Source organism: Protopterus annectens, chromosome 16.part0 (assembly GCF_019279795.1).
Source record: "Protopterus annectens isolate FY-2018-M chromosome 16.part0, PAN1.0, whole genome shotgun sequence".
NCBI classification, from domain to species: Eukaryota; Metazoa; Chordata; order Ceratodontiformes; family Protopteridae; genus Protopterus; species Protopterus annectens.
Genome location: NC_056750.1, coordinates 863,634,913 through 863,659,862, shown reverse-complemented (window position 1 = coordinate 863,659,862; position 24,950 = coordinate 863,634,913).

Here is a 24,950-nt window from a genome sequence, read left to right as displayed (position 1 = left end):
AGGACATATGTCCCAACATAAGTTTGGAGTGTACACTGGTTGAGGTGTGTCTTTGTGTTATTTTTGCACATATGGTAGGGGTGAGAGAGAGGTTGAATTAATGACTAATATATCCTTGTAGTTTTCACAACATTCTTAGTCACTGCACTGATCTTTCCCTTACATGTATTATTACACTACCCAATGGCCTTATATTGTACACTGGTATGTTTATAGATTATTATATACGTGACCTGTGTCTTGCATACAGGCGTGACAAGATGTAGGTGTTAATGCAACATATGTTGAGAATTGCTCTCATACACTTTGGGTGAGGTGCTAGAATGACATGTTTGTTTTCATATACATTCTCTGAGTATGTACACGTCTGACTTTCAGTTATGTCAGTAACAGCTGCCCACATTTCTTGGATCATCACACTGATTATTCAGGGGAACAGGGTACCAGGCTGGTGATATGGGCCATTTATCTGGGCATGCTGGACAGATTGGAACAGTTGTGGAGTATGGATATTCTTGCAACTTTTTATTTGAGCCTTCTAGCAAATTCTGTACAGTTGTTGGGTGTAATTATGCATACAGCTTTCTATCTGAACATTGTAACAAAATCTGTACAGTTGTGGGGTATGATTATGCATGCAACTTACTAGCACTCTCGGGATTCAAACCCCTGTTGTGTGTGACAAATAAAATTACAATTAACATCACAGTATACTGTGCTATCAGGGAATTGATGTGAAGCTTTCTACTGTTTTCTGTGTAAGTCTCCCTCACTTGTACAATATGACCTCTTGGCACTTCAAAAATTGTTATACAGAACTTCATGCACATTTTATCTGCATACCACAGTGTGGGTATCACTGCTTAATACAACAGTACTATGTATAGTATGCAATAGTTCAACAACATATGACAGAAGAGTAAACAGAAGCACTCTAGGGATTATACCTTTATTCACAGGATATTACACATTCATTTCTACTGGTATGACACTTTACAAGGCTCTTATATTTATTTGTTCTGACAGTACATGCTGAATGATTACTAACCTGCCTCGCGACACATCCTTTGCAACCTAGCATTATGGGCTTGCTGGTTCGCAGCCCGCTCATCTGCAGCTGTCAGAGAAATACAGTGGTATTTAGCCATACCTATCCATAGTATACACAAGCTAGGCAATGATTAACTACTTAGTAGAATGAGTACTTACTCAGTACTGGGGCATTAGGCGTCTGCTGAGACTCCTAAATCCACTGTTCCAGTACACCCCCCCCCCACTACTTCAGGTCAGCATGGTGGTGCCTGAACTGCTCACCAGTGCGGGGGATACCTGTGGCACTGGTGAGGTCACGGGTGAGACTGTCCCAGGCCTCCATTTTATACTGCAAGCCCTGGTACTGGGCCTGCAGTAGTCTCTACTCATGGTGTTTTACCAGGAGCCATACCATGATTTTTGACTCCCGGATGCCCCAGCGCTGCGCTCTAAATCAAGTGCCTTCACCCACACCAGCCATTCTGCCTGCAGTAGGAAGCTACAACCAGTTATGGGAAGTACTCCCACCTGTGGGGTTTAAATATGGCCAATTACCCATACGTTTCCATGATTGGCCAGTTTTGAAAAGGCTAAGCTATGGGCACACCTGCTTACCTAGGGTTGGCAATGGTTAAAGAGGTATACCACTAGGCAGATTGAATTGGCTCTCCTACCCATTGCTTACACTTACTGAGCTGAGCTGTGCTGTGGTTAGCATTGCTTAATAGTTAATTAGCACTATATTTGCCTTTTGTCAGTGATTTCTTATTCATTACGGGTTATATATGTGTCTGGTAACCATGGTTCATGTGTACATACATTGTATGGGGTCCTGAGGACTTCTACACTTTACTACAATAACACCTCAGATCTATGCTTACTGCAGTACTCCAGTTCACATATATATGTTCTGTGGCAGGTTATACAACATCACACTGTACATAGATTCAGTTCACATGTTTGATTTGATTTTCCTGTGATGAGGATTAGTTTGCTGATACCTCGCTTGTATGTATTGCTATGATGGCTTAGTGGTTAACTACTGTGACTGTGGTGTACAGGGTCCTGAGTTTGAGCCTTGCAGAAGCTGTTTATTTTGTTGCTGGGCAGAACACCGGCTGTTGGATACAGAGTGATTAGGGGACATTTGAGTGGTTGTGCGCAGGTGTGCACATGTTTGCAGAGAGCTAAGCGATGCTAACCTCTGGGTGCATTTTCTTACACTCAGCTTCTACTTTGCTTAATCTCTGTAGGCAATGCTTACCCCTGTGCAAACACACGTACACATGCTTACAACTGCTTATCTATGCTTACTACTGCTTATTTGCACTTACACCTGCTTACTAGTGCCTTAGTCATTATGACACTGACAGTTCACATTTAATGCAGTACTCCTGTTCAAATAAAAATGTTATTTAGTAGGTTATACAGCAAAACGATGTTGATATACAGATTTCCCAAGGAAAATGGAATGTGCTGCAGTGGGACTCAAACCAGGAATGCCTGCTCGTTAGTCGGATGCTCTGCCCACTACACTATTGCTGTTCTGCTTCATTTGCATATGTTTACCTTAATGTCATACCCATGCACCCTTTCCCCGGCCCCCGAGCTCCACGTACACAGCATCCATCCATTCTCCAGTTGCTAGCCCTGCCATACCACACCTCCACACATTTCCCTCTCTGCACATCTCGGTACTCCTCCAGCATACTGTCTCAACGCAACCTTCTGCAGGCTCTTCATCCGGTTAGTCCATGTATGTTCGAGACTCCCCTTGATCCTCCTCCGATACTGGTGGACACATCTTTGTGACCCACAAAGTCTGGTTCGTCCCGCCAGGGACAGACCTGTTGTTGTGTTACGAGTAGACTTTGCTGGTCTACACTGTTTCTCCCACTGGTAGCATCCTGCCAGAGGTTTGAGATGCGGTGGTGTGCTCACACACTGGACCAGCCTCATCTCCCAGTTGTGCAGATGAAGCACGCCCCCACGGCGTGCCCCGTTTTTCATTCATCTCTTCAGTATTATGCAAGCCTACTGTTCTCACAGATTGTGTGGACCGGCAGTGTTCATTGATACTCATAGACTGCTCGGAATACTGTGATTGAGCAATGTGCACGTTTGCTGGTATTAATCTGCATACTTACATACATTTCCTAAACTGTTAACTGCCTGTGCTGGATGTTATGTTTGTGATAACAGCAGCTGATTGTCTATCCTCCATGCCTTTGTGGTAACTCACTTGGACTATAGTGTGCAGGGTTGGGGGGGGTCCTGGGAGTGCTGATCATTTTGTTATGGGGCACGGCGAGAGCTGTTGCCTACAGAGTGTGTAAGGCACTGTGGGGAAAGTGTCGGCGGGTATGCGCTGGTGTGCTTGAGGCTCAGACTTGCTGACTTCTGGTTATGGCGTCTTACACTGGGTTGGCCTCCACATTACTTAACCAGTGTGGGCATTGCTTACTGCCGCACAAACAGGTGTAATCCTGCTTACTGCCGCACACCCCCCGTGCTACTTCATTAACATGGTATGATACATGCTTACATCAGGTGTACATGTCAGGTATGACTGTTGACGAAGGTCAGTGTAAGGTGAAGTGGGATTCCAGTTTAGCAGTTCTGAATATGTTACACTCAGGTATTCGGGTTAGGTTTAGTTATGCCATACCTGTGTTGTACAGTAGATGTGAATAGTGAAGGTGTAGGTAGGTAGGTGGAGGGGGGCATTTTAACTGTATAGTAGGCCATTGGACTGATTGGTGGGAGGAGCAGTAGTGCAGGTTTTCAGGATGCTGGAATTTGTATGTGAGGCAGAACAGGATGTGTCGGTGTCACTAGTTGGTGTAGGGGTATGGAGGTATGTTAGTTGTGGGGGGTGGACTTCACCAGGTGGTGAGCAGGTGGTGATCCAGGTGTGCTTCAGGTTTCCCTTCATGTGCTATTTGCATGTGCCGTGTGGGACAGCTGTGGAAATGCACGTGGGTTGGGGGTTCCAGATTCTGCCAATATTACTGTTAACATTACCAGTCATGAAACAGGGGTCGATAGATAAGTGGTGTTATTGGGCCACACAGAGGGGCTGATAGTAGGGGCATGTCCAAGGATGTGCAGGAAGGCTGACGGGAAGGTCCACAGCTGGCCATTTCATCTACAGTGACAGCTGTGTATATACCCTGCATTTGGGGGTAGGTTTGGATACTCACACCCCTGGTTGGGGAGAGGACAGCAATAATACCTTGTGATGCCACTTAGTTTGGCTTACATGCCTACAGTGGGGTGTTGCGACCATGTGTTCTTTGGTGTCATTTAGTGGGTTTGCAACAACACATCTGGTTATACCGTCCTTTGCCATGTAAACTAGGCTTTGCTGCAGTGGGACTCGTACTGGGTGTGTCTGCTCGTTAGGCATTGTCTCTGCCCAATGCACACTATTGCTTACATCCCTGGGGCGGTCCACATAGAACCACTCCAGCCAACACCTGCACAGCTAGGCCCATAATTACATACCCAAAGTTCCCAACCCGCACATCCTCTTCAGCACTCTTCCTTACTCCGGGTGCAGGTCGGGTCTAAACACACCACTACACACTGCCCACTCTCCGCTTCTTGGGACCTGTCACAAACGTTATCTCGCCCCATGGGTCATCAGGCTTCTCCAGCCTTGTAGTCTGGGAACATGCGTGCCCTGCAGTAGGTTATCTGTGTAATGGCTGGAAGCCAAATAGCCATTACATTTTTGGGCTGTCCTGCAAGGGACATTCTTGTCTTTGTTTCAGGATTAGACTTGGCGGGTCTCTCCCACTGGTAGTATCCTGCCTGTAGTCTGGGAAGCAGTGGTGTGTTTACTTTTATTGTGCGTTTGTATGTTTCACCTGTCTAGCTGGGGGGGGGGGGGTTGATGCTACATGTTACACGTTTGTTGATTGGCCCCCTCACCCCCATTGGCACGGCCTGTGAACATATGTAAGTCTTAGTGGTAGATCCTTTTGTCTATGGTTTGCAGGGTCCTTGGTTCGGGCCTTGCAGGAACTGCTTATTTTGTTGGTGGTGCAGAACACCAGTGGTTGGATACTGGGTGATTAAGTCACTTTAAAGCAGTTGTAAGTGGGTTTGTGTGGGTTGCGTGAAGGTAAGCACTGCCAACTTCTGGTTACAGTGTCTTACACTCATTTGGCTTCTACTTTGCTTAATCTGTGTTGGTAATGCTTACCACCATGCAACCGCACTTCAACATGATTACTAGTGCTTATATATTTGTGCTTAGGCCTGTTTACTAGTGCCTTATTCATTATGACACTGACACTTCACATGTGCATTTAATGCGGTACTCCAGTTGGTTATACAGCAAACAATGTGAAAAAATTGTTCATATATGGATTTCACATGGAAAATGGTATGTGCTGCAGTGGTACTCAAACCGGGAATGCCTGCTCATTATGCGGATGCTGTGCTGCTTCATGTGCATATATCTTCCTTGTTATCCTCTTCAGCCTTTTAAGCTACTTTAACTGTAGCTCAGTGAAGGGCACACCCGCACACCTATGGTTAGCTATACTCAGATTTAAATGAATATAGTCTTTTACCGAGTGTATAAATAGAAACCGCAATAATAGTATTCTATCATCAGCACTCTTTATAGACCTGTCAAAAGCCTTTGACATGGTAAACCATAATATGCTCATAAAAACCCTTGAATCCCTCTCTCTAGATACCAAAGCTATTCAATGGTTCATTTCCTACCTTAATAACAGGCAACAGGCAGTTCTCTGGGATAATACTCTTTCATCCCTTCTACCAGTCTCTCTTGGAGTCCCACAGGGGTCCATCCTAGGACCTCTCCTCTTCTCTTTATTCATAAATGACTTACATGCAGCAATACCTCAAGCTACATGTATTCAATATGCAGACGACTCAACACTCATATGCTCTGCTAACACTTCCCCTGAACTACAAACCCTAACACAGAATGTATTTAGCACAGTTGAGGCATGGTTCTTGAAACGCTACCTCCTTTTGAATGCCAATAAAACCAAACTACTGCTCTTTAGGCCTAATATTAAGTCCCCCCTCATAGACTTCTCTATTACTTCCAACAATGGCACACATATAGCCCCTGACTCTACCACTAAGCTATTAGGTATTATAATTGACAATAACCTCACTTTTGATAATCACATTAATAACACTATTAAAACCGTAAATAGAAAACTCGGCTCCTTATATAGAATTAAAACCTTTTTAACTCCACAGGCCAAAATCACACTTGCACACTCTCATCTTATTTCTACTCTTCTTTATGCTTCATCCATATACACTAACCTAAAGAAAAATAACCTCACTAAACTAGCAAATGCATACAATAGCATTGCTAGATTTGCCACCGGAAACCCATTTAAAACTCACCACTGTCAGAATCTACAACAACTAGACTGGCTAGAACTAAAAAATGCACTATTACTCTCCCAACTTACCTTTGTTCATAGGATATTTTACCAACCAAAAAATACTCCTATACTTTCTGACCTTATTTCTCCCTATTCTAACCTAAATTCTTTACGCTCCTCTAATAAACTTCTTGTGAAGTTAAGCAAGTCCAATAACATAGCAGGTGATTCACTTTTCTCCAACACTATAGGTAAATACTGGAATCTTCTACCGACCACTCTAACTTCTACCTCGTCACCCTTCCTCTTTAAACAAAAGCTCAAACAACATCTAAAAACACTCTGGCTATGCCCATGCATCAATCCTGACTAATCTTATGATTCTACTAATTACTCTTCTCTGAATCACCCTCTCTCACCTCTTTCTACTCACTCTCCTTGAGTAGACATTCTCTAAATCACCCTTGTTAATTAGCCTCTGTTATGAATTTATATAGAACTCTCTATGGTTTATACTTACTTAATTAATTAGACTCTTCATGAATGTTTTACTAAAGTATAACTCCCCTATCTTGTACTGTAAAGAAAATTAGAGTAAATGTCCTGACTAATATATATTTTCAACGACTATAATCTAGATTAAACCGTATTTCTGTTGGTATTTTACTAACTACTTACTTTCTTTATGTAAATGACTTGTTTGTATTAACTTCAATGTGGAGCTTTTCTCCCCGGGCCTCTGCTGAAAATGGAAATGTATCCAGTTGGACTAGCCCGATAAATAAATGTAAAATAAATAAATTAAATAAAATAGTGGGTTTTCTTTGGTTTATTTATATATCCTGTTGCTGTTGTACACATGGGGGACTGTTGGTTAGGATATGAGGACACCTATGGGTGATCTTGCTCATTTATTTCCACTTTCTACTGTTCTATATTGCATGGGCATGTTTATTCTGAGAGCTCTGCTCTCAGACATGCCCCCTGCACTCGTACATGCTCCGTGTAGGATTGGGAGTTCAGGCAGTGTGCCTTCATTAATATACATGATGCTCTGCTGTCCTCTCAGACACGCCCCCTGCACTCGTACATGCTCCGTGTAGGATTGGGAGTTCAGGCAGTGCACCTTCATTAATATGCATGATGCTCTGCTGTCCTCTCAGACACACCCCCTGCACTCGTACATGCTCCGTGTAGGATTGGGAGTTCAGGCAGTGTGTCTTCATTAATATGCATGATGCTCTGCTGTCCTCTTAGACACGCCCCCTGCACTCATATATGCTCCATGTAGGATTGGGAGTTCAGGCAGTGCACCTTCATTAATATACATGATGCTCTGCTGTCCTCTCAGACACGCCCCCTGCACTCGTACATGCTCCGTGTAGGATTGGGAGTTCAGGCAGTGTGCCTTCATTAATATGCATGATGCTCTGCTGTTCTCTCAGACACGCCCCCTGCACTCGTACATGCTCTGTGTAGGATTGGGAGTTCAGGCAGTGCGCCATCATTAATATGCATGATGCTCTGCTGTCCTCCTCCTAAACTGCCGCTTCCGTGCAGCACTAGACTAGTCCTGCATGGAAAATTAGTAAATCCGGAAGAAAGTCTTTCAGAGTGGTTTTGAATTACTTGCTCAAAGGATCAAAACCTCATCTGTGACAAAGCATGTTGGGGGGACAGATTGTCTCAGAAATGACCCCTTCTCTGGAACATACTCCTCATTCATATGAAATGGGCCTCTTCCCTAAGCTTATTAAAATGTAATTTGAACCAATGGATGGGAAATTGCAAATTCACCCCTGGCTTGCCCCAGGGAACTACTGCTACTTACAGGGTGGCAAAGTGGTTTAGCGGTTAACATTGTCACCTCACAGCAAGAGGTTCTCTAGTTTGATTCCTGGCTGGGGTGCCTTCTGTGCAAAGTCTACATGTCCTTCCTTCATTCGCATTGATTTTCTCTAGGTACTCTGGTTTCCTCCTACATTCTAAAGACATGCATCTTGAGCATTTATCCCTGGCCTGCACTGAAAATAGGCCCTGTCCTAGTTGAACTTTCCCTGTCAACAAATGTTAAATAAAAAAAATAAAATTGACAATACACTGCTAAGAGTTGACCTAGTTGTTTGAGATTAGGAACTTATGTGGACAGTGATCTAAATTTTGACTAACATGTCTATTGTTGTAAGAAATTCCTTCTGTATTGTACAGCTTATAAACAAAGGGATTGTGTCTAGATCTAGGGATGTCATTGCCCCCTTTTACTCAGCCCTCATTAGGCCATTCATAAAATATAATGCTCCCTTTACCATGTATCTGTCTAGATACATGCAGCAACTGGAATGCCCACACAGATACCTTACTAAAGGATACAAGGCCTAAACAACATGTCCTACATGGATCATCTTAAAGCCCTGTCACATACAAAGTATCCTACAGATGTCTAAGAGCTGTGTCTGGCATTACTGATGGATTTACTGCACATCAGGAAATCAAATGTCATCAGAAGGATACCACTGCTGTGGAACAGACTCTCCATCCACATAAAAGAAAATTCATCCCTATCCATATTCAAGTACAACTAAGATCTATGAATGTCAAACAGAAAATTTACTCCATGACTGCCCCTGTACTAATAATGGACAAAGGCAACTCCTAAATGTCTCATTCTTTTTCCTCATCTGCCAAGCTTTGTAATCTATAATATTTGAGCTCATTAACTATAATATAAGGATTATTATTAGACTTGACCCCTACAGTTTGGCATATGAAGGGTAGAGCCTGTCTACTGAATCTGGTAAACTTCTCTAGAAGGGTCACAGAGGCTGTAGATGAGAGCTGTATGCTATATATGGCATATCTTGACCTGACCAAGGCCTTTTAAAACTTTCTCCATGCTGGCATCAAAAAGAAGCTAAATGTTTTAAATATTGACCCACTCATGGAAGGGTGGACAGCAAACAAGCTGAAAAACAGAACCCACAGAGTGCGAGTTATGGGGCCCTCATCGAAAAGTATGAAAGGGACCATTGTCGCCCCACAAGTCTCATTGCTGGTCCCTCTCATTTTTTGTCTTTCTTCTCAGATCTCCAATCAAAGATGTAAGACGTCTGGTTAAAGGGACAATTCCAGGGATTTTTTGTTTTGATTCGGCCTTTGTTTACATTTCAGGTTTGCCTTTCTGAGCATGCTCACCTTTGGCTGAGGGGGGTGGGGGGGGGTGCTTGAAAGAAGTTTCAAAGGTGTTAGCCAAATTCCATCTCAAATTGCAGTTCTACTGACAACTCTCCCTGTGAGCCATTCATTAGTTTACTCTGTGCATTTTATCCATTGAGAAAAAAATAGCCTTTCAGGCATTTCATGAACTGACTGCTGCTGCTACCCTAGAAAGCACATCAGTAATGCACTGCTTTCAAAGGGGCATTATTTTGTTTCTAAAAAATCAGTTGCTTGCTAAAGTACTTTGTTTACTTTTTAGTTCAGTATAAGTCACATGTTCTCACAGAGGCAGGATTTTCAGAGAAGCTTGTTAGTGTACTGAAGGTTAGATTTCTCAAACCTCAGTGTGGGGTTATTATTATAGGAACTGCTAAAAGTTTACAGTGTATCTTTTTGTATTTTCCTTCCCCCATCCATAGGCTATTAGTTGAATGAATGGTTTAGACTCAGCCAGAGTCAGGCTCAGACCTGCAGCCTTTGCAGCAGTGAAAGTACATCTTTAGTATGTGCTAGTTTTTGTAAAACTCATTGGAATGATTATCCCAGCCTAGGCAATTGTATTTTCTTTTGTTTGTTTTTGTTTCATGCTTGTTGCTACATGCTTTTCCCCATTACTGGTAATTACTTTTCATATGGTAAACAATAGTGTTGCTTATGTACTCATGCAGACATACATTTATAAGACAGTTTCTCCTCATTTCACAGGACAGAATTACTTTGGACATTTGCATCTTTGAAACAAGCCCACTGAGTTTAGATTAGAGTTAAGATTATTTTAGAAGAATAAAATATTATAACAATCCAATAAAAACATGTTAGACACTTTGAAATTGAATCTTGTTACTATATTACAATTATTTTCCCATTAGCTGCCACCCTTCAGGAATCATACAGTAACTGTCTGTATAATACTGATTCCATCCAGCTGAATTTCTTTTCTTTTTGTTCCCTGCACTATGCTAAAATCTTTGGATCTTTCACTCTTTTCCTGAATATTTGGCTGCAGGAGAGTTACACTGGTTACCATTTCAAAGTTCATAGGTGTGTTCTAGGCTAATGGCCTTGGGGCCTTTACAAGCCTAGCCCACATACATTGGCATTGTGCCGCCCGTTATTAGTTCTCAGTGCCTCTATCAAGTAGAGCCACTGGAGTGATCCCCGAGGTAAATTTTCTATTTCCCAGCTGAGGAAATGTAGTCTCTATCATTTAATATATTTTCCTGTGTACGTAAGTATGCATGCAATATGTAATCTGTGTTTATATTCATGTGGTTGTAAAACCACAGCCTTGCTATGTCTTACTGATTGGCTTGCAATTCAAGGCATTCTTGAATGTCAAATTTGTATATGCTGGATATGTAATACTATGTGTATTTTATTAAAACGTTGTATGCAGTGCGCCTAATTGTTTTACTGGTATACTTCACTGTTAATATTGGAATTCTCATAACTTTTCTCAAACTTGACTCTTTAGTGACTCAAATGGCTGTGTTGATGAGACCACTTACCTCCTTAGCAAGATGGAAATAGATAATAATTTAAATAAATAAATACGTATTATGTCAGTATGTATTTTTCATCTGCATTGCTTTGGTTGTTTAAAATGTATTTGCTGTATATCTTTATGCTGTCACATACACACATACACATATATATATATATATATATATATATATATATATATATATATATATATGTATATATACACACACACACACACACACACGTGTGTGTGCTGGTGGATATATACATGCGCACACTCATACGCTGGCATGCAGGAGGTACTTTGACTAATGTGATAATATAGTTACTCCTAACAGCATTCCTGCCACTGACTATTGCTAGTTTTACAAGTAAAAGTTTTTTTCCATTTGTCATACACTACTTGACAAGACTATTAAAAGTGTGACTCAGACTACAGAAACTACAGACTCATAAGCTTAACCAGCCTTATCTGTAAGGCCATGGAACAAATCATCATGGAGCCTATAAATAAGGACATAGGTGATCTCCAAACCTTTGATCCAACACATTTCGGTTTTGTCAGAGACAAGCTATGCTTGTTAAACCTGGCAGACTTCTTCAAAAACATCACCAGAGCCATAAATGAAGGCAAATCTATGCATACAACCTACCTTGACTTAGCAAAGGCCTTCGACACATTTGGGCATCATTGATAAACTCTCATAGTTGAATATCAACCCTTCTGTTGTCAGGTGGGTTGCTAACTGACTTACCTTCAGATCACACTCAATCAAAGTTGGGGACTTTGCCTCGACCAGCAGACCTGTCAGCAGTGAGGTTTCACAGGGGCCCCCTGTTGTTTGGAATATACTTCTCAGAAGTTCAGGCTAAAACAGAGGGGTTGTGTCTAAGTTTGATGATGACTGCAAATTAGGCGCAATCATTTAATCCCCAATGGTGCCAAAGCAGACTCAAACTCAATGCTAAAAAATGCATTATTGTTCTATTTGGTAAAGACGATATCCCTGCAGGCTATCATCTAAATAATAATACCCTATGTAACAACTCAGTAGTGAGAGAATTGGGAACGCAAGTTGACTGTAGCCTAAACTTTGACCACCATGTGTCTACAAAAAATACAGAGGCATTCAATGTTGCTCATCTCATTAGCAAAGGCATTTCCTCAAGAGCAAAACAGGTCATAACTCCACTGTACTCGACCCTCATTAGGCCAATAATTGAGTACAGTGCTCCCTTTGTATGTACCTTACCTGGTACATGCAGCAATTTGAGAGACCTCAGAGATTTCTAACCAACAAAATGACAGGGTCTCCACCACCTGTCATACATTGACAATGAATTCACTGTCACCGTACTCAGTAGCATACAGACCACTTACACCAGACTTGTACCTGGCCCACAGAGCAATCTCACACCCAAACCTAATGGAAATGCTTTACATCCTCAACACAATTGAGATAAGGGTCACTTGCTTCAGGGACCTTAACCTGGCCTGCAACATAAATAGGACCTGCTGGAGATGGAGAGACAGATATGTCTCTCAGAGGTTGCCACTCCTCAGGAATAGGATACTAATTCACATCAAACAGAGCCCCTCTATGAACTTGTTTGTGTAGCCTGGATGACTGGATGGGAAACCATACATTTTTTGCTGGTGAGTTCTCCCGTGGCCCTCCTAGATATGGACAGCCATTGCCAACTAAAATTTTGAGTTTAGGCTACATCATTTATATTGTGTTTAACTATATATATTGGGTGCACATGGCTAGGCTTATAAAGGCCTTTGGGTCAGTAGCCTAGTAACCACCTATAAATCTATCAAGTAACAAGAGTATTCTTGTCTTCAGTCATGTAAATTTTTAGAGATGAGAATCTTGAGTGTTGGCACACACTCAGACTGCACTGTTTTTTTGTTTTTCAGGATAACTGTTGCCATATCCGTAAGAATTTGGTGGGAGAGGTACTTAGGAGGAAGCAGGTTCAGCAGCAGCTGGCCAGGAGTAATTCTATAGAGACATTAATTTGCCATTACAGAGTTGTAGATCTTCCTGGATATACAACCAGAAGGCAAACAAGGTACTCCCAACTCAAAATATGGCAACAAATGTGTAGTTCAGGCAGGGTGCAATCAGCAAAAAAGGGTGAGGTGAAGAAAAATTGGGCATTGTAATATGCTATTTTCACAGTGGGCTCAATTCAAGAAAGTGTCACTGGAAACAGCACCAGTAACACTGTGGGTACAAATTCATTCACAGTATTTATTTATTTTATTTTATTTTACATTTGTTGACTGGACTAGTCTAACTGAATATATGTCCATTTTCAGTAGAGACCCAGGGAGAAAAGCTCCAAGCATAGGTAGTAACAAAACATAGAATATATACAATAGTAACATGAGAATGCTATACATTGTTTCGATTGTACATGAGGATAAATTTGCACAGAGTCTAATAGTAGGTCTAAGATTAGATTAAAATCTGAGAAAAGGCAACATATGAGAGAATCAAAAAAGGAGTTACGCTTTTTTTCTTTTTTTTTTATACTAGAAGGAAAAATCTCGTTAGGTTACTTTAGTTGTTAGTAAGGTAGGGAGCATAGAACAGTAGAGTAGAGAATTATATGGAGTACAACGGGGGGCATAGAGGTATCGGTCTGGGTTAGAGCAAGGACAAAGCCTGTGGATATATGAGAATAATGTACAGGTAATTTGGTGGCTTACAAAAGGGTACTACAGCAGTTTAGAGACACTAGAAAGATACAAGTTTGTCCAGTTGTACGGCTCATAGCAGTAAAACAATAGAAGGCACACACCCTTCTACTGTTAGAGCCTGATTGAAATAAGATGAAGGCAGCATTACACATGGCAAGCTATCAACTGGCTGCACAAAGCTGTGGGGAGATGGTGTGAGCCTTATGGGACAAACTCCAAAACATATGTCATCAGTAATATAATAACAGATTGCTTAGCCAGGAAATCATAAATCCTCTTTGGGATATATAGCATGGTGTTTCTTGACCATGGAGCTTAACTCACTCAACAGTGCTTAGTCTTAGCTGTCTACGCTTATCAATGATCTTTTGAACTGTAGGCCTAGTAAATACCTAAGAACTTATCAAACTAAATAAAATAACCAGGTATCTTACAAATGTACATGCTGCATATAGAATATATATGCAAATAATAGCATCTGTTTATTGATGAATGTATTTCTGGAAGCCATTTTATTTAAATGCCATTATAAGGGAATTAATATGTACTACTGACCACGCTCGTTTTCATACTGCCATGATTGTGATTACAGATATCTCTGAATTGCAGATGACCTGCATGTCAATACTGACTGCATAGTTAAGCTTTACATACTGTGCTATTTTCCTTTCTGAATACCCCGTACTTAGATTACTATGTCCTGTAAGAGTACCAACTATATACACACATAACAAGGTACCTGTAAACAAACATATAATTGTTTATTTCAATATGTAATGAAAATAAATAGATGTGTGCTGTACTCTCCAAAGTACCATGAACTAAACCTAACCTCTGTTTGAAATCATTTATTTTCCCCTTATTTCTTTATTCAAATGTTTGTGTTTGTGTACTTAATTGCAGCTTGATAATCATGTAAGTGGGAGGCTGACAGACCCTTCTGCTGAGTCACAACCTGAGCTCCATGGTGCAAGACACAAACAGAAAACTGTAAATAAAATAAAGAATTATGCCGCTTGTGAAGTCTGATAGAGAAGGGTGAAGGCTGCCAGGCTAGCCAGGTAGAATTTTATACTTAATTCTATCATTTGTAAATATGAATGTAAACTACAGGCTTGTTGTCTTAAATGTAAAGAAATGCTGTTACAAAAATGTGGCAAAAGTGCTCTCGACTGACCCAGTAAAAGCATGTGGTGATCCTTTGAATCAGTGGTGCGAAAAGTCTAGATGAAGAAATTCTTTCTGTTGTTATAACCAAGAGTTAAATTGCCAGATTTAAACATTCAAATGTATTTTTATTGCTCTGTTCCTGACCAGCTGCAAGACAACAAAAGGGAGATGTTAAGAATATAAATGTAGTTAATGTGTAGCCTGGGAACACCAGGAAAGTGTAAAACATGATGTAATGTAAACAGTGAGAACCAGAGATTATGAAGCATTTTTTGTCCAACTATCCAACTCACAGCACTGCCTGTTGCTCTATGTAAGTAAGGTAGTTTAGAAGTGTGTTTTCTTGTAGATAGCTAGAAGCTAGAAATATTAGACTGTGTTTTTCTGTGATGTCAGAACTGTACTACTGATTTATTTTAAGTATTTCTGTGTGATCTCTGAACTTTTGACTAGCACTGACTGTGTAGTAGAAATTATTTTCTTGTCATTTTAATTATTTATTATATAATATTTTAAAACCTTTTAACTGTGGCTGGTTTTGTGTAGAGATAGTTTAAGATCTAGAGTGCATTGCATATTTATAGAGTTTATTGTCCAGGTCACTCCAAATAAGCTTTGACTGTTCAATCATATCTACCAATTGGATAATAATATTGCACAGTAATAATTAGACACCCTTTTAAGGGCCTTTGGGTAGCTGATAAAAGCTGTGTGGTGGCAGGGTACTACCTTATAGCATGGGTAAAAGGGGCACAGCTGGAGAACCTGTGCCAGCCTTCCCCAGGAGTGTCTGTGTAGTTGTATAAACTTATCTCAAAGTGTGCATGTCAGCTACTTGGGCAGGGACACGAAGCACTGGTTGGACAGAGAGGGTGCTTGAGATTTTAGCTTGCTCAGCTAGGCTGAGATCTGGACCCTATAGCTGTGCCAGTGGGGAGTCTTATTGGGGACCTGGGGAGCAAGGGAGTGACCAGCCCCAGACTGAGTGTGATCTCTGTGTGCTCTTAAGGGAAATTGCACTTTACTGTGTGTATTTGTTATCCTTTCCTCATGTATGAGACACCCTCTCTGGTGTTAGTGGTGAGGATTGAGGCTCCTTGATTGCTGGGCCAGGGCACGGGCATCACAACACTTTCAGAAGGAGTGTCAAACAGTTGGGCTAAATGCAGAAGTGCAATTCAAGAAAGATGACAGTTGAAAAAATATAACTACATCTTTGCAGGCAAGAAGGGTGTTATTGCTCATGCCTGAAATATTTGTATGTATGTACATATGTAAAAAGTATAAGTATAAATAAGCTGTTTAATAGGGTGGCTATGTTCAGTATAGAAGGAGCTCTCCATTTTTATTTATTTTGTTAATTTCATGTGCAGTGGTGTTCCTTAAACTGTGCATATTATAGATCCTTCATTGTCATGCTTCAGCAAATTGTCTCTCTGCAACAAAGTGTCATAACAGATTTCACTTGCAATTGACATTGTTTCACTTTAAACTTGGCACATTATATCAGATTTATATCAGAAATATCTATGCCTATATATGATAGTTATGAAACAGTCAAATAAATAAAACTATGTCTTCACGTGGAATCTGTGTCTGCTTGCTTGTTGAATTTATTTTGTAAAATAAAATAAATGCTATTAAATTTCTCATGGAATATGTTTGTCTGTTTACCTAAGTATGTTGCCATTTGTCTTTTCAGCTTTTCCCGGTTAGGGGTCGCCACAGCGGAACTCCAGTCCACTAATGATTGGCAGTAGATTTTCATGAAGGTGCCAGCTCGACGTTCAACCTTCAATGAAGGCACGCCCATTTACACATCTTTCGAATGCCCACCCAACCACGGGGAGGACATGCAGACTCCACAAAGAAGGCACTCCCCACACTCCAGCCGAGAACAGAACAGGAGAACCTCTTGCTGTGAGGCAACAACGCTACCGCTGCACTACCGCTTAAGTATGATGGGGTAAAATTATCTTTAGGAGACAAAAGGCAACTTAGTTTTTCAAACCCGGTATTCTTAATTTTACAATACCATTAGACAAATACACAATCAAATTTGATAAGTTCAAGTCCGAAAAAGTGTCTACAGCTGTTTCATAACTTTTTCTTGTAAGTTGTTCATTGCCATTACTTTCAGGACTTGACCGTTTAGAAAAATAGTTTCTAAGCCGAATCTTTCTACAAAGCTTAAAGGGACAATCCCAGAGTTTAAAATTTGGGTCTACTCTAAATCAAAGCAAAGGAACACCCATTTGATTGCATCATTCCAAATCCCACCCACAGTATCAGATAGCTTTGAGGCATCCTGTATATCTTCGGTTCCAATGGTGTTTTGGATCCTAATCACAACTGTGCTTAAGCTTTGTGTTCCCACGTTGCTGCTGTTGGACTTAAGCTTTCCTGTATTTACCTCCTTGTGGCATCTTACTTCTAATCTTCATAGCACAGATAAATCAATTTCCGCTGGTAAATTTATTCATTTTTCTCATATTTGCTCTGTTGATTGTGTGTGAATTTGTTTTTTATTATTTTCTACAATAGTACAAGTGCACATATATTGAGCCATTTCTCTGCTTGCTCAGTTTGTCATGTTCATCTTTTTGCATTTAATTGAATTGTTTTTTCCATACAATTGAATCTGTTTTGACTTTTTCATAATGTCCATTATTTTGCCTTTTTTTCTGGTCCTTTTACCTATTATTGGTGCTTTTTAGGGAAATGAGTGTTGAAGCCTAAATATATATGTGTGTGTGTGTATATATCTGTATATTTATTCAGGTATACCACTGCACAAAGGTAATGCCACAGACTCTTATGACTTTTGACCTATAGCCGTCCTATGACCTCTTTCTAAAATTTTTAAAAAATGCATCCACTTGCAACTCCTTAAATACCTACTACAGGGTAACCTTTAAACTTCTACACAACACGGTTTGCGGCTAAACCACAGCACTGCTACAGCACTCAACTTTTACCTACAGAATTTCTAAGGCCAGAGATAATAATCAACTGGTTTCCTGTCTCTTCCTTTACCTGTCGAAAGCATTCAGTACTGTCTCACTCCACAGTACTCACATCACTTACTGAACTTAACCTCTCTCATGCTACCGTGCAGTGTTTCTCCAGCTACCTTTCAAATAGGATCCAATTTGTCCAAAGGCTCAATTTCAGCTCTATATTCTTGCCTGTAACAACAGGGGTCCACCAGGGTTCTATCCTAGGCTATATTCTATTGATAATCTTCACCAAAAATCTCCACTATGCCTGTAACCACTCGAATGTTATACAATACGCATATGACTCAGCCTTTCATCACCTCCTCTAACAACAGGTCTTTTCTCCTTTCTCTTACACAAATCACATGTAACATGGTTGAAAAAGGCAGAAATGAGAACAAACTAATTCTAAACCCTAAGAAAACTAAACTATTAGTCTTCATTCCTAATTCACAGTCAGGCTGCATGTATGTACTTTTACATCTGCTCCATAACACTATCATCAAAGTTGACCCACATACAAAGCTCCTCGGCACCATAGTAGATGATCAAGTTAAAATTGACCAGCATATTCATCAGTGTATGAAAAAGGCATCAATGATTAGGATTACTGTATCAAAACAACCAATAACTTACTCATGTAGCTAAAGTATGCCTACGCATAGCTTTCCTACTTCAAGGCTTTTCTTATAGTGCTTCCATCCTCACAAACATACAATACCCAGTAATCTCACAAGTAGAACACACGTACAATAAAACCACCAGATTTGCAGCAAACCAACCCTACACATCTCACCATTGCATTGCATTAAACCAAATGCAATGGCCAGAATTCCCACTCCAACTTCTTATAGCACAACTAGAAATCACCCACTCCATCCTATACAAGACTACTGCTTCTACACCATCCATACCATTTATTAACATTATGATTTTTGTATGTTTATTTTGGATTATATGTATTCTGTTCTATTGTTACTGATAAACATAGAGGTCATTGACTGCTTTCCACCTTTGTCTTGTACTGTCTTTGTCCGAGTTTGGTAACTACATACTGTACTCAGTCAAAGATGACACTTTTCTTCAACTGCAATTTTCTTTGCTGAACTTTTTTTTTTTTGGTTTCTGTGGTTTCCTTGTTGCACTATTTTTCACTCAAACTGCTGTTCAGAAATGGAGTAGAGCTTTCTAATGTATTGTGAATTTATGTTTTGTAAATTAACTAGAGCATTTCTCCTTGTTTCCGCACTGAAAATGAGCCTCTGGCTTAGTTGGACCATCACGGTTAACAAATGTCAAATATATTAATAAAGCAGATATATAATATCTAAAGACAGGTATAGGTATAGATATGCAGACACACATTTGCCCATATGTATCGATATCTATATTTAAATTTATGCAGATATGTAGGTATATATGCACATTTATTTATTTTACATTTGTTTACCAGGAGAGTCCAACTGGATACATGTCCATTTTCAGCGGAGGCCCGGGGAGAAAAGCTCCAGTGCACAAAGTTACATACATTACACAGCAAGTTAGATAACATTAGAAAATATAAGACAAAAGTGTTTTGTACAATGGTTTAGTAATGTTCCCAAATAGGGACTCACAATTCTCATGGTCAGACACAATTAAAAGCAAGAGACATTAGATTGGAAACACCAGCTTGGTTAAGTAATTACATGTTACGATATTTGCAGATTATGCTTTTAATTTATAACTTAATCAGGGTTGGTACATGGGCAAAGCCAGTTCACTCTGAAATACTCTTTGAGGTGTTTTTGGAAGACACTTATGGAGGATTGAAGGGTAGTTTGGCAACGAATTCCAGTTTTTGTCAACAAAGTTGGCAAACAGGGATTCTCCTGCAGAGTTATTAGGTTTGTGGGTTTGGACCAGTAATTTGTTGGCTGATCAAAGGGATCTCAAGTTGCTATATGGTTTAAGAATATCTATAAATGAGGGGGTATTCTCAGGTTGGTATATAATTTTGTGCGGTATTAAGAGATTGAATTGAATTAAGCTGGGCAGTTCGAGCCACTCTAGTTGTTTCAGGTACTGGCAGTGGTGGGTTCTATAGGTGGATCCAGCGGCGAATCAGGCAATATGGTTGTAGCTATGTGACAGCTTACCTAGTTCAGATTTGTTGATGTTTGAGAGTACAGGCGAGGCATATATGAGTAGTGAGTAGGTGTGACCGGGCGATTGCAATTCTAGCCAGTGGGGTTAAAAAGGTCTTGTTTCTATACAGTGATCCAAGCTTCTTATTAATGGTCTGTATGGTTTTGTTGACCTGTAGGTCAAACAATAACCCCTAGAAGCTTGGTGTGGGTATCTGGGGAGATAGTGGTACCTTTGTTAGATGTGACAGAGAATGAGAGTGTGGCTGATTTACTAGTGGGGGTGAAGAGTAGAAGTTTAGTTTTATTCGGATTCAGCAGTAGGTGTTGGTTGGTGAGCCAGTTCTCAATAGTGTTAAACATATTTTGGGTTAAGATTTGCAGTTCCGATGGAGAGGTGGCTGAGTAGATCAGAGTGGAATCATCTGCATATTGAATATAGGTAGCTTTGGGGATAGCAGTGTGAAGGTTATTGATGAAAATATAGAAGAGTAGTGAACCTAGTATGGAGCCTTGAAGGACACCAAGTGTGAGAGCTGGCTGGACAGTTTGCCCTGCCATAATACTGCCTGTTGCCTACTATCCAGGTAGGACTGGAACCACTGGATTGCATACTTGAAGGAAATTGAACATTAGAGAAAGAATGAGAATTTCTTGGTTGACCATGTCAAAGTCTTTCGACAGGTCAGGAAAGAGGGCAGAGGATAGCCTATTGTCATTCATGTTTTGGTTTATGGCATTAGTAAAGGAAAGAAGGTCCGACGTGGTGCTGTGGTGTGGCCTGAATCCATGCTGGGAGTTGGATAGTAAGTTATTCACTGTAAGGTATTGCATTAGTTGCTTGTGTACACATTTTCCATAATTTTGGCTGGTGGCAATGGGTCTATAGTTGAATATTTCTGTAAAACTTCCACCTTTATGGTGCAGAATGATGTGTTATATTTTCCAGAGGAAGAGGATAGCGCTTTCAGATATGGTCCTGTTGATGAGGATAAATATGGGATATGCAATGGCATTTGTAGCTATTTGTAGGTACTCAGCAGGACGGAGGTCAACAGAGCAGGTCATGGATTTTAGTTTTTTTATAAGTGTTTTGATAAAACTAGTGGGTATGGTTTGGAAGCAAATTGGGGGTGATTAGTGGGTGGATTAGAGGAGGAGTTTTTAAGTCTGTGGAGGTTAGTTGATTTGTTAGGGATTGGATTGTTTCAGTGAAAAAGTTAAAGTGCCAGATATGGTCTCTGAGGAACTATGGGTGTGGTAGCCATGGTTGGGGTGGTAGAATGACATCGATGAAGAAGTTGATTTAAGCCTGCCCAGAACTTTTGAGGGTTGTTTTGATGTTTTTGTAGGAGATATTGGTAGAAGCTTTTTTTATCTAGTAGAATAGATTTTTTTGTTTCATTCCTGAGTTGACAATAATTAAAATGGTCAAGTGGGGCTTTAGTTGATCTCCAGCTGGCCCAGGCCTCTGTTTCTATTTTTGATTTGGTATCTTTTGTGAGCCATGTTGCTGCATTTGATCTAGATTTTACTGTATGTGTTGGAGCATGGGAATCAAGGATACGTAGGAATACATTGTTAAAGTGAGCTATAGCCTCTTCTAATGGTAGATTTTTTAATTTTGACCAGTCAACTACTTTTAGTTCATTTAGGAAAATAGCAGCGTCAAAGTTTTTCCTGTGTCTAAGTGTTTTAGATTTGGTCTGGTGTGGGTTTCCTGCCTTATGTTTTATGATGTAGGTTAGTATATGGTCGCTGAGGTAATCAGGGAGAGTCTCAGCTGTGTACAGTTTTGGTTGGTTATTGACTAGGATCCAGTCTAGGATACTTTCCCTGTTGGTAGGTTTGTTTATCCTAGTGGAGGAGGTTATGGTTTGTTTAAACCCAGATAAGTTTATAGGCATGAAGGGGAGTTTTGGGGTGCCAGTCGATACTGAAGTCACCAAGAACTATGGTTTCTTGGGAATAGGTAGTGGATAACCAGTACAGGATATCCTCTAGGTTATTTATGTTGCTGCCTGGCGGAATGTATGCACAGATGATGTTCAAGCATTTGTTATGTTTAATCTGTAATTTGGTTATGAGGAGTTCTGCATTTTTGAATTGGGGTGGTTGAATGGTTTCTCTATTAACAGTTAGAGTACTTTTGTAAAGGACTGCTATCCCACCTCCTTTCCTTGTAGTGCGGTCCAACCGGTGAATATTATAGTCTGGCGGTAGTATCTCATTATCAGCATTACTAGGTTAGTATGGTCTAACCGGTGAATATTATAGCCTGGAGGCAGTATCTCATTATCAGTAGTACTAGGTTAGTATGGTCTAACCGGTGAATATTATAGCCAGGAGGCAGTATCTCATTATCAGTAGTACTAGGTTAGTACGGTCTAACCGGTGAATATTATGTCCTGGAGGTAATATCTCATTATCAGTAGTACTAGGTTAGTGCAGTCTAACCGGTGAATATGTCCTGGAGGTAATCTCATTGTCAGTAGTACTAGGTTAGTATGGTCTAACAGGTTAATATTATAGCCTGGAGGTAGTATCTCATTATCAGTAGTACTAGGTTAGTACGGTCTAACCGGTGAATATTATAGCCAGGAGGCAGTATCTCATTATCAGTAGTACTGGGTTAGTACGGTCTAACCGGTGAATATTATATCCTGGAGGAAGTTTCTCATTATCAGTAGTACTAGGTTAGTATGGTCTAACCGGTGAATATTATTGCCTGGAGGTAGTATCTCATTATCAGTAGTACTAGGTTAGTACGGTCTAACCGGTGAATATTATAGCCTGGAGGTAGTATCTCATTATCAGTAGTACTAGGTTAGTATGGTCTAACCAGTGAATATTATATCCAGGAGGCAGTATCTCATTATCAGTAGTACTAGGTTAGTACGGTCTAACCGGTGAATATTATATCCTGGAGGTAGTATCTCATTATCAGTAGTACTAGGTTAGTACGGTCTAACCGGTGAATATTATAGCCTGGAGGTAGTATCTCATTATCAGTAGTACTAGGTTAGTATGGTCTAACCAGTGAATATTATATCCAGGAGGCAGTATCTCATTATCAGTAGTACTAGGTTAGTACGGTCTAACCGGTGAATATTATATCCTGGAGGTAGTATCTCATTATCAGTAGTACTAGGTTACTACGCTCTAACCGGTGAATATTATAGCCTGGAGGTAGTATCTCATTATCAGTAGTACTAGGTTAGTATGGTCTAACCGTAGTATCTCATTATCAGTAGTACTAGGTTAGTATGGTCTAACCGGTGAATATTATAGCCTGGAGGCAGTATCTCATTATCAGTAGTACTAGGTTAGTACGGTCTAACCGGTGAATATTATGTCCTGGAGGCAGTATCTCATTATCAGTAGTACTAGGTTAGTACGGTCTAACCGGTGAATATTATAGCCTGGAGGTAGTATCTCATTATCAGTAGTACTAGGTTAGTATGGTCTAACCAGTGAATATTATATCCAGGAGGCAGTATCTCATTATCAGTAGTACTAGGTTAGTACGGTCTAACCGGTGAATATTATATCCTGGAGGTAGTATCTCATTATCAGTAGTACTAGGTTAGTACGTTCTAACCGGTGAATATTATAGCCTGGAGGTAGTATCTCATTATCAGTAGTACTAGGTTAGTATGGTCTAACCGGTGAATATTATAGCCTGGAGGCAGTATCTCATTATCAGTAGTACTAGGTTAGTACGGTCTAACCGGTGAATATTATGTCCTGGAGGCAGTATCTCATTATCAGTAGTACTAGGTTAGTACGGTCTAACCGGTGAATATTATAGCCTGGAGGTAGTATCTCATTATCAGTAGTACTAGGTTAGTATGGTCTAACCAGTGAATATTATATCCAGGAGGCAGTATCTCATTATCAGTAGTACTAGGTTAGTACGGTCTAACCGGTGAATATTATAGCCTGGAGGTAGTATCTCATTATCAGTAGTACTAGGTTAGTATGGTCTAACCGGTGAATATTATAGCCTGGAGGCAGTATCTCATTATCAGTAGTACTAGGTTAGTACGGTCTAACCCGTGAATATTATGTCCTGGAGGCAGTATCTCATTATCAGTAGTACTAGGTTAGTACGGTCTAACCGGTGAATATTATAGCCTGGAGGTAGTATCTCATTATCAGTAGTACTAGGTTAGTATGGTCTAACCAGTGAATATTATATCCAGGAGGCAGTATCTCATTATCAGTAGTACTAGGTTAGTACGGTCTAACCGGTGAATATTATATCCTGGAGGTAGTATCTCATTATCAGTAGTACTAGGTTAGTATGGTCTAACCGGTGAATATTATAGCCAGGAGGCAGTATCTCATTATCAGTAGTACTAGGTTAGTACGGTCTAACCGGTGAATATTATGTCCTGGAGGTAATATCTCATTATCAGTAGTACTAGGTTAGGGCAGTCTAACCGGTGAATATGTCCTGGAGGTAATCTCATTGTCAGTAGTACTAGGTTAGTATGGTCTAACAGGTTAATATTATAGCCAGGTGGCAGTCTAACCTAGCCTAGACCCCTCCCTCTCTTTTCAATCTACTAGCTTCGGCTCCTTTTTTCCTTCTTTTCTCTTCCCCTTGCCCTACTGCCTAGCTATTCTCCTAATCTACCTCTTCCTGCTCCTTCTCTGCACTCTTCTCAACCCCTACCCTCTGCAGACTAGTAACTTCCTCACTCTACCCTCCTAATTACCCTTAGTCTTCCTTCTTACCTGCTCTACTGAAACCTTCTTACCTGCTCCACCTTCTCTCTCTGGGTTGTTACTGCTTACTGATTGTCTCCTTCTCCACTTGCTG